Genomic DNA, 12006 nt, shown 5'->3' with positions numbered 1-12006 from the left:
GTCACTTAATCCCAATTGCCCTGCCTTCCCCCCTCCAAAAAAAAACAAACAAACAAAAAAAGAAGCTTATATTTGAATGGAGAGTTACAACATTTATTCATGTAAATATAAGTAGAAGTAATATGCAAAATAAGAGGACAGGAACATTTTCCCATAAGTAATGGCACATGAAGTGAATCTTGATGAAAGCCTAGAATTCTAAGGGTCTGAGGGTAGAAGAAAGTGCAACCCTGGCATGGTTAGCCTATGCAAGGACACAGGAATAGGAGAAGGAGGAATGCTGGACTCTGAAAATAGTAAATAGACCAGTTTGTCTGAAACACAAAGTGTAGAGTGAAACCAAGATGGTGGAGAAAAGGCGGGTCTTGTCTGAGCTCTCCCACATTCCTCTCCAAACAACTTAAAATAATACCTCAGAATAAATTCTGGAGCAACAGAACCCACAAAAGAATGGGGTGAAATGATTTTCCAGTCCGAGGCAACTTGGAAGGTTAGCAAGAAAGGTCTATCCCACAAAAGAAGAGTGGAGTGCTGGCGGTGCCCCAGCACACAAGGAGCAGGTCTTGGGGGCAACTGAATCAGCAGTCAGCAACTGCTTTTGTATGTCTCAGCCCAGAGGTGATAAGGGGGTCAACAGCTGGTCAAAGGAGATTATCAGGATCCCTTTGCTGAAACTGGGCGCAGGAGTCTGTTGCATTGGCTATACTCTGATTTACTAACACACCAGAACTTATGGCTGCAGGAGACTGGGTGTAATGGTAATGTAATTTGAATTTGAAGATCCCTTTTGTGTTGGCAAAAGCAGCAGGTGCTTAGCACTTAGTAACTGATCAAGCCTCTGTTGGGGAAACAGAAGGTATGAACTCCTGTCTCCTGTTACTGACGTAACAGGAAGGGGTTGGCTGAGACAGTCTGTGTGTATATAAGGAAAATCCGCAGAGAGGCACAGTCAGAATTTCTTTGAGACCAAGATCTGATGGCAGAACAGCTACCAAAGAATGGAGAACTGAGTCCTGAAAACTTGTGGTGGTGGAGCTTCTTCTAAACAGAAGCCCAGAGCCTGGAGCCAGGAGCCCAGGAGCCAGGAGCCCAGAGCCAGGAGCTGGAGCCAGAAGGCCAGGAGGCCAGGTGACCAGGAGCCCAGGAGGCCACAAGCCCAGGAGCCAGGAGCCCAAGAGCCCAGAGCCTGGAGCCAGGAGCCCAGGAGCCCGGGAGCCCAGAGCCAGGGGCTAGAACCAGGAGCCCAGGAACCCAGAGCCAGGAGCCCAGGAGCTCAGAATCTGGACCCCAGGAGCCCTGGAGCCCAAGAGCCAGGAGCCCAGGAGCCAGGAGCCCAGGTGACTGAGGAAGCATGACCAGGATGCTAAGATTTTGTTTGTTTGTGGCTTGGTTGAGCCTTGAATTCCTTGCAGCAGAAATGGTGAAGGAGCTGACATAGACCAGACCCTGTGAACTTCAGTGTGGAGAAGGACCTGCCCAGAGAGCTGGTCAAGGAACTGGGAGCTGTCTGCCATTGAATCCAGGTAACAGTTGGGTGAATCCAGGTAGAATCTGGGACCATGGAAGGGGATCCAGGGAATCTGAGAACAGACCCCAAGTCAAGATGAAAAGACCTCTCCTTAGGTACTGAGTAATTATGGAATTATAGTTTACTAGTGACCTAAGGGGTGGAGGGTTTTGTGTATGATATTTAGTAAGACTTTGCTGAATAAGTGACTGATTGTACTTTGAGATATTGTTACTGATAACTGACTGATCCAAGACTTTGCCCCCAAGAGTGGAAGACTTTACTGTGTACTTTGAGACTACTGATAAGTGACTGATTGAGTTAACTTAAGAGTGACTATTTTACTTTGAGACTAGGTTGTGAATATTTGTAATGGGAATGTAAATTTTTAAGATCTTCCCTGCCCCTAGGCTAAAGTGCACCTGGAGCCTGGGGTGGGAGGCTTGTTTTTCAGTAGATACTTCTTGATTGGCCAGTGGGTCAATAAGGTTGTTACATTCTCTGAGCCAGGAGAAGGGTATATAAACCCTGATTTGAGGCTTTGTTTTGGGGCTCACTTTGAGAAGTGTTCTGTGATTTGATCTGGATTCTGGGAAGCCGTTGTCCAGAGGCCCCCCCCCCCGGCTTTGAATAAACCCAGATGTTGAAACCCAGATGTTGATTTGGTATGGATGTAATGGTTGGACAGTTTGGAAAGCTGTCTACTTGATCTGTTTCTGTCTTGATAATTCTGCCTGTATATTCTGAAGTTCAGGGTGCTGACCTTTTTCCCCTGGAATATCTGACTGATTAAAGTAAGCTTGTTAACCCATTTTGAGTTGCTTTCCTTTATCAAAGCAGATCCAAGAACCTGTATTGGCAGACACGCTGGGGACACTGGGATGCTTGCCGCTACAATATTATATTGCGATTTTCTGTGATAAGTTGTAATATTGTGAATGCTGCACCTTGATTTTCTGTGGATGTTTTGCTTTTGTTATGGAATAAATAGAGTGATCACCATACTGTATAATCAGAAACTTAAAAATCTGTTCATAGTAACATTCTTCTGGGAAGCTGCTTGTGCATGGCATTACACTGGGGACCCTGGTTACAGTTCCAGGGCAGAAAAGAATTCTTGTGGTCACTAACTGAGCAGACCACAGGCCAGAAGAGTAGTAAACACATCTCTCCTTACATCATAACACTTTGGAAGGACTAAAAATTTGCAAACCTACAGAACTAGCTCTGAAAACAACTGCACAAAAAAACCTAAAGCTTGCAACAATGTTTCCTCCACCCTGGGAGTAGAGCCCAACTTCAATATAAATATAAAAATCAAGAAGTAGGCTGGGAAAAATAAGCAAACACCAAAAAAAGATCCTGACATAAAAATTTACCATGGTGACAGGGAAGATCAAAACACAAACTCAGAAGAAGACAACAAAGTCAAAACCACTACATCTAAAGCCTCAAAGAAAAATATGAATTGATCTCAGACCATGGAAGAGTTCAAAAAGGATTTAGAAAACCAAATTAATAAGGTAGAGAAAAATTGGGGGAAAAAATGAGTGACGCAAAAAAATTATGAAAAAAAAGAGTCAACAGCTTGATAGAGGAACGAAAAAGTACTGGAGAAAATAACACTTTAAAAAACAGAATAGGCCAAATGGTAAAAGAGGCACAAAAATCTAACAAAGAAAAGAATGCTTTAAAAAGCAGAATTAACCAAATAGAAAAAGATGTACAAAAATTCACAGAAGAAAAGAACTCCTTAAAAATTAGAATTGGGGAAGGCTAGGTTGTGCAGTGAATAGAGCACTGGCCCTGGAGTCAAGAGAACTTGAGTTCAAATCCGGCCTTAGACACTTAACACTTTATTAACTGTGTGACCTTGGGCAAGTCACTTAATCCCAATTGCCCTACCTTCCCCCCTCCAAAAAGCAAAAAAAAAGTAGAATTGACCAAATGGGAAAGGAGGTACAAAAACTCAATGAAGAAAAATGAATCTTTAAAAATTAGAATTGGGCAAGTAGAAGTTAATGACTCCATGAAACAGCAAGAAACAATTAAATAAAATCAAAATAATGCAAAAAAAGAAGGCAATATTAAATATCTCATTGGAAAAGCAACTGACCTGGAAGATAGGCTGAGGAAAGATAATTTTAAAATTATTGGACTACCACAAAGCCATGACTAAAAGAAAAGAACCTAGACATTGTCTTTCAAGAAATTATTAAGGAAAACTCCCCTGATATCTTAGATACAGAGGGCAAAATGTAATTGAAAGGATCCACTGACCACCTCCTTTCAGTTATCCCAAATTATATATATATATCCCAAATCCAGGAACAGTATAGTCAAATTCCAGAGCAGACAGGTCAAGGAGGAAATATTGCAAGCAGCCAGAAACAATTCAGATACCATGGAACCACAGTCAGGAAAACAGAAGATGCAGCAGTTTCTACATGAAAGAAATTTGAGGGGTTGGAATATGTTATTCCAGAGGGTAAATGAGCTAGGATTACAACCAAGAATCACCTACCCAGCAAAACTAAGTATAATCCTTCAGAGGAAAAAATGGTTTTTCAATGAAATGGAAGATGTTAAAGCATTCCAAATGAAAAGACCAGAGCTGAATAGAAAATTTCACTTTCAAATACAAAACTCAAGAGAAGCATAAAAAGGTAAACATGAAAGAGAAATCATAAGGGACTTAATTCAGTTCAATTGTTTACATTCCTACATAGAAGATGGTATTTGTAACTCCTAAAAACTCGTTATTAGGGCAGTTAGAGAGAGTATACACAGACAGATGGCATGGATGCTGAATATGATGGGATGATATCTAAAAAAAATAAAGGGGTGAGAAAAAGGAATGCTCTAGGAGAAAAGGAAAGGAAGAAGCAGAATGGAATAAACTGTCTCATATAAAAGGGGCACAGAAGAGCTTTTACAATGAAAGGGAAGATGGGGGTGGGGATTCTCGATCCTTATTTTCATTGGAATAACATATACACTCAGTTGGGTACAGAAATCTATCTTACCCCCCAGAAATGTAGAAGGGGAAAGAGAAAGGAATGGGGCTGATAGAAGCAAGGGTGGATTGGAGGAGGCGGTAGTCAGAAGCAAACCACTTTTGAGGAAGAACAGGATGGAAGAAGAGAGTAGAATAAACAGGAGTAAAATAGGATGGAGGGCAATATAGTTAGTAATCATAACTGAAAAAAATTTATAGCAAGTTCCTCTGATAAAGGCCTCATTTCTCAAATACATAGAGAACTGAGTTAAAATTATAAAAATAAGAGTCATTCTCCAATTGATAAATGTTCTCCTGGTTCTGTTCATTTTACTTTACATTAGTTCATGTAAGTCTTTCCAGGTTTTTTGAAACCATCCTACTTATCATTTCTTACATCACAATAGTTTTCCTTCACAATCATGTACAACAATTTATTCAACCATAGCCCAATTGTTGGACACCCCCTCAGTTTCTAATTCTTTGCCACCACTAAAAGCGCTGCTATAAATAATTTTGTACACATAATTGCTTTTCTTTTTTATTTTTTTTTATCTCTTTAGGATGCAGACCTAGGTACTGCTAGGTCAAAGGGTATGCATGATTTTGGGGCATAGGAACTCAAAATTAAAAAAAATAACAGTTGTTAAAAATTATTTTATATGTAATTGGTGAAAAAATAAAATACTAAATAAAAAAGAAATATAGAGTGCATAAAAATATCTATGTGTGATAAACCTGTGAAAATGTAAATAGGATTGTGAAGGACTTTAAATTTCAGGTTGAAGAATTTGTATTTTTATCCCAGAGGCAATAGGGACCCATTAAAGATTTCTATCAGTGGAGTTACCTGGTCAGATTTGTATTTGGGGAGGTTATTTTGGCAATTGTGATTAGAATGGATTGTAATAGGAAGAATGGAGATAAGAAATCTAATAAGGAGGCTAATGTTGTGATAGTTAAGGCTAGACATAATAAGAACAAAACTAGCGTGATGACTATATGAGTAAAAAGAAGGGGACAATTGTAAATGATGTTCTAGAGACAGAATCGATAAAATTTGGCAAATGATTGGAAATGGAGTGGTAATAAAAGAAAGTGAAGTTTTGAGGATTACTCTGATATTGAAACTTGTATGACTGGAAAGATGGTGGTGTCCTCAAAAGAATCAGGAAAGTTTGGAGGAGGGACAGGCTTACAGAGGAAGACAATAAGTTCGTACATGTTAAGTCTGAAATGTTTCAAGGACATGTAGTTGAAGATATTCAACAATGTTTTGGTAATTCAGGAATGTACCTCAAGAAAGAGAGTTGAGTTGGATAGATCAGAGAATTATATGTATTGGGATGATAATTGAATCTAGGGAAACTGATGGGATCACCAATGTTGGGCACAGAGTCAGAAGAGATAAGGGTCTAGGAGAGAGGCTTTCAGTACAGGAAGCAGAATATAGTTAAAGAAGAAGAGAAAGAGGAGAAAATGGTAGCAGGAGAGCCAAGAGGGCAGTATTATGAAAGTCAAAAGAAGAGTCTCCAGGAGGAGAGGATGGTCAGCAAACAAATCAAAAAGGATGAAGAATGAAAGATTCAGCAACCTTTCAGAAAGAAATTTTGAGTGGTAAGGTCAGAAGCAAGACTGTCTAAATGGCAGTATTATTATATGAATTTAGACCTGATTGAGTGGTCAGATCTATTGATGATTCTATTTCAACCTGGAAGGACATCTCTAGTGGAATGTCCCAGGGATAAATATTTTACCCTAGTCTATCAATTTGACCCTTTTCTATCAATGACTTGGATAAAAGCCAAGATGGCACTTGTTCAATTTATAAATGATACAAAGCTAGGAATGAGAACACAATGGGTGTAGGATCTCAAAAAGATCTTGACAGGATAGATCAGGGGTTGGCAAATCTGGCCAGTCACCTGTTTTTATACAGTCTGTGAACTAAGTATGTTTTTTACATTTTTAGATAAACTTCATACGCAAATAAGCAACAGTCTGGATTTGCTCTGCAGGCTTTGCTTTGTTGACCCCTATTTTAGATTACTGGCCAAATTTGAATAAGGTCAATGAAAATAGGGATAAATAGGTAAATATCTGGCATTTGGGTTCAAAAACTAAGTTTCTTAAGTATAAGATGGGAGTATCATGATTAGTTAGCTGTTTGTCTTTTTAAAAAAATCTGGGATTTTTAAAGGATTGGGGGTTTATATCAATGATCAGAGTAGTCAAATAAAGCTGATGCAGTCTTGGGCTACATCCAGGAATAAGAGGGTACAAGTCCTCTGTGCTCTGCCCTGGTAGCATTTGAAATATTATGTTCAGCTCTGGGCACCACAATTTAGGAAGGATATTGGTAAACTGAAGAATGTCAAGATAAGGACAACCAGAATGGTGAATGTTTTCAAGTGCATGCCTTACGAGGGTCAGTTGAAGAATCTAGGATGCTTAGACTGGAGAAAAGAAATCTTAAGTGGAAAGAAAGCTATATCTAAGTAATTGAAAGTTTATTGAGAAAAGCTATATCTAAGTACTCAAAAGTCTTTTGGGCAGAAAAGTGACTTAAATTGTTTTGCTTAGCTCCAGAGTAGAAGTAGGAACAAAGAAAGTTGGCAAAGGGGATAAGTTAGATTTGATACCAGGAGAAAGCTTCACAGCAATTAAAGTAATCCAAAAGTGAAATGGGCTGTTTTGGAAGGGAGTGAGTTTTCACTACCTGTATCTTCAAGCAAAGGGAGTTTCAGAACAAGTCATGTGTGTTTATTTTAAGAATTATTTTGGGGGTGGAGTGGCCAGGTAGCACAGTGAGTAAGAGCACCGGCTCCAGTGTTGAGAAGACCTGTATCAAATCCGGGCTCAGATACTCAGCACCACACCCAGAAATAATAACTGGCCGTGTAACCTTGAACAAGTTACTTAATCCCAATTGCTTTAAAAAAAAAAAAAGAATTATTTTGGGGGAACTGGACTAAAAGACCTTTGGGATCACTACCAACTCTGGGATTCTGTGAATGGAAGGAAAAGAAATGGTGGCAATGAGTTAACATGACTTTTTCTTAGGACTTGGCTGGAAAAGGAATGAAAAACGGAGCCTGAAGAAATTATACAGTTAAGCAAAAGTTTTTAAATATGGGAAAGCCCTGGCCCTGCAACAGATAGTATCGAACTGATTTCAGCTGAATGGCTTTGTCCCAGGCTGTTCCACTGCCTGTAGAGGTGGAGTTACTGAGATTATTCAAAGAAGAAAGACTTGGAAACCTCTAATGAGAAGTTTTCCTCGTGTAGGTTTCTCAGTTTGTGCATTCCCCTTCTGCATGTCTCTGTATTATACCTTGAAAAAGTATAGAAGACAGGGGTGGCTAGGTGGTGCAGTGAGTAAGAGCAGCAGCCCTGGAGTTGGGAGGACCTGGGATTGGTTCCAGCCTCAGATACTTAACATCCACACAAAAAACTGACCGTGTAACTTTGGGCAAGTTACTTAACCCCAATTGCTTTAAAAAACAAAAAAGTACAGAAGATGGCACTTGATGCCCTCTCCATGTGGAAAGGCATTCCAAGGCTGTAATCAGAAGGGTGTCAGAAATAGATCCAGGTGCATTTCTATTAAGTGGCTGATTTTGGCACTAGATGTTTTCTGAGAGCTGAAATATAACACATTGTAAGTTACTCCACTGCATTATCTGTACTTACTCAACTAATCATTGGGGTGGCAATAAGATGCTTTCATTTTTTCTTTGTCTTCCCAGCACCCAGCACTGTGTCTAGCACATAACAGGTGTTCAATAAAAGCTTTTTGATTGATTGCTCATGGTAGTGAAATTCACAAACTGGCTTAAGATGATAAGGTGTAGCGGCAAGCACCCCAAGCATGTCCTCAGGGTTTGCTGCCAATACAGGTTCTTAGATCTGCTTTGTTAAAGGAAAGCAACTCAAAATGGGTTAACAAGCTTACTTTAATCAGTCAGACATATATCGTTTACCTTGTTCAGGGGAAAAAGGTCAGCACCCCGAACTTCAAAGTATACAGGCAGAATTATCAAGACAGAAACAGATCAAGTAGACAGATTTCCAAACTGTCCAACCATTATATCCATACCCAGTCAACATCTGGGTTTCCACATCTGGGTTTTTCAAAGCTGGGGGGGGGGGCCCTGGACAACGGCTTCCCAGAATACAGATCAAATCACAGAACACTTCTCAAAGTGAGCCCCCAAAACAAAGCCTCACATCAGGGCTTATATAGCCTTCTCCTGGCTCAGAAAATGTAACAACCTTATTGACCCACTGGCCAATCAAAAAGTATCTACTGAAAAACAAGCCTCCCACCCCAGGCTTCAGGTGCACTTTAGCCTAGGGGCAGGGAAGATCTTCCAAATTTGCATTCCCATTACAGTTCATAATTTTGAGGTGAACAATAAGCTCAGTATTTTTTGTTTTCATTTTTTTAGGATAAACCAGATCCTTGACAATTTGAAAAGTTTGCTTAAAAGGAAAGTTAAAATAATTGACTGAATCATCATTATTCATTTTCCACTAACTGAAAACCACTTTCAGATGATTCAAAGAGCATTCTCAAAAACAACAATGTGGGGGTGGCCAGGTAGCACAGCGAATAAGAGCACCAGCCCCAGAAGTCGGGATGACCTGGGATCGAATCTGGGCTCAAACACTTAGCACCCACCCAGAAACACCTGGCCGTGTAACCTTGAGCAAGTTACTTAACCCCGATTGCTTTAAAAAATAATAATAATAACAATGTGGTTTCTGTCTAGCTGTAGAACAATTTCTTCTTTGGGTCCTAGAGAAACAAAATCTTTCTCATGTGGGATGATGAAGGGATGATATGTTACTATTGCCATTCCTGGATTGAACAAGTACTAAATTTATGGGAAGTGAAAGTGTTTGGCCAGAGGTTTAGGTCATTTGATGCTTCCAATCCACCCACTGAATCTAGTTCTGAAGGAACATCCATTGCTAAGTTTATTTTCTAACCTTATATGAATGAACCCAACTTCTAGGAAAATTTCTATTATGACATATTTAGTTTAGAATAAAATTATTTGTTAAAACCAGTATTTAAAATAGGATGTTAACCAAATTTGCTTTTTCTTCTTTCCAAACTATGCAAATAGAATTAGCTAGACATGATTTTTGGTAGGAATTTATAATTCCAATTTCATGTTTATATAACTTTTTTCTATATTGGTAATAATATTTATACTTCATTGTCCATATATAGAAGTAGATAGGATAATGATTAGTGAAAAGTAGAGATGATCAACTCTATTTTTGTTTCCTCTGATAAAGAAAATGATATTCTTTTTGGGAAAGATAAAGTAAACATGAATAACAAACAGTTGATATCCAAAATAATTAGGACTGTAGTAATAGAACACACAGCCACCCTTGATCAGATGAGTCAATTACATCAGATAACTTACATCCTAGAGTACGGAAGGATATTATTTCTGAACCATAATCTTTCATCTTTGAAAGATCATGGAGAACAAAAAACATATTACAGGACTAGGAAAAAGCAACTACTCTTTCAAAAAGAGAGATAAGGATAGAGCCTTTACATTTTAATCTACTGAACTTGACTTCAAATCCTGGAAAATTTCTACAATGTATTATTCAAAAAATGATTAATGAATATCTAGACAAAAGAAGCAATGATTATAGAGTCTAAATGGCTTCCTATAGGATGTGCTGTGCCAGACTAACCTTGTTTCCTTTTTTTTTTTTTTTTTGCTTTTTGGAGGGGGGAAGGCAGGGCAATTGGGGTTAAGTGACTTACCCAAGGTTACACAGATAGTAAGTATTAAGTGTCTAAGGCTGGATTTGAACTCAGGTCCTCCTGACTCCAGGACCAGTGCTCTATTCACTGTGCCACCTAGCCACCCCCTCATTTCCTTTTTTTGACAAAGTTACTAGGATAGTTGATCAGAGGGAATGGTGTATATATAACAGAGAGAGAGATACCATGTATGTATATATATATATGTGTGTGTGTATATATGTATATATATATACAAACACATATTTAATAAAATGTATATATACACACATAAATACACATATACAGAAATATATATGTATATGTGTGGATGTAGATGTGTATATATGTATATATAATTTACCTAGATATCAGGAAGCATCTGAAAAAGTCTTCCATGATATTCTTATGAAAAGGATAAAATAATATGGGAAGGATAATTAGAAAATCATTGAGTGGCTGGAAAAAATAGTAGTCACTGGTCAACTCAGAAGAAGTAGAGATGTTCACTAGAGACATCAGTATGTCTGAAAAACATCTGTGGGCCTCCAAAAACTTCAAGCTCAAAATTATTCGAAAGCCATAAAGGCTAATTTTATCTTAGGCTGCATTTAGAAAGCCATTCTGCCCAGAAGGAGGGAGATGGTAGTTCTTTACTCTGCCCTGATCAGATCATAACTGGAGAATGATGTCAGTTCTGGACAACACATTGTACGAACAACATTGGTGCTCTAGAGAACATAAAATAGACAACAATCTGTATTCGGGAAACTGATGCCCAGTAGGGAGATAATAAGAGAACACCTAGGTGTAGCTGGCTGGTTCCAGTGACCAACCTCATTCCATATGAAGATTATTTTAATCAATTGGGAACGTTTAACCTAAAAATACAAATATTTGTCAGATATCTGTTTTCAAATATTTCAAGGGTTATTATGTAAAAGAGACATTAAATTTGTTCTACTTGACTCCAGAGAGTATAGGTTAGAGCAATGGACAGAAGGGGTGAGGAAGCAAATTTAGCTTCACAAGGAAAAAGTTCCCAACAATTGGAGCTATTTGTGATCAGACTGAGCTATCTTCAAGCCAGAGCCTGAGGTCTACCTCATGGGTGTGTCGCAGGCAGTCTTCTTGTCCACGTGAAAGTTGGCCTCACTGGCCTCTGAGTTGCTTCTCATTTCCAAAATTCTGTGATACTATGATGTGGCCAAAGCTTTATATTTCCAAGATTACCGACCAGGGTAGGCTTGTAATCCACAGGTTTTTTCTTGCACTTACACTGAGATAGAATCAGAGATATCATTAACCTCTATGCCAGAACAACAATAATCAAAGAAAAATTGTGGGTGTTAATACTTTATTTTTTATAGTACAGTATAATTGTCAAAGTTCTTTCACTTCAATGTGATTTGATATAACAATGACACTGAGGCATGGATATCACTTGAACTATCTCGTGCAGTTTTGAACATCTAGTTTTAAAATGTCTAAAAGTTCATATTACAAGACTGGAGTTCAGAAGAGACTAGCACTAGATATATAAATGTCTTCGAAGATTTGCACTCTCAGGTCCTTTACACAGCCATTCCAGATTCACACAGAAAATCAGTGGCAGAATAAAGGCTAGAAATCAACACCCCCATCTACTAGCCTTCTGGTTGAATTAGCCAATCACCTCTCTCTCTCTCTGTGTCTTTCTCTCTCTCTCTCTCTCTCTCTCTC

The sequence above is a fragment of the Petaurus breviceps genome, unplaced genomic scaffold (genome assembly GCF_028583685.1).
Source record: "Petaurus breviceps papuanus isolate PSGF00001 unplaced genomic scaffold, PetGlider_PUasm1.0 78, whole genome shotgun sequence".
Lineage (NCBI taxonomy): Eukaryota > Metazoa > Chordata > Mammalia > Diprotodontia > Petauridae > Petaurus > Petaurus breviceps.
Note: the sequence above shows the minus strand (reverse complement) of the source record.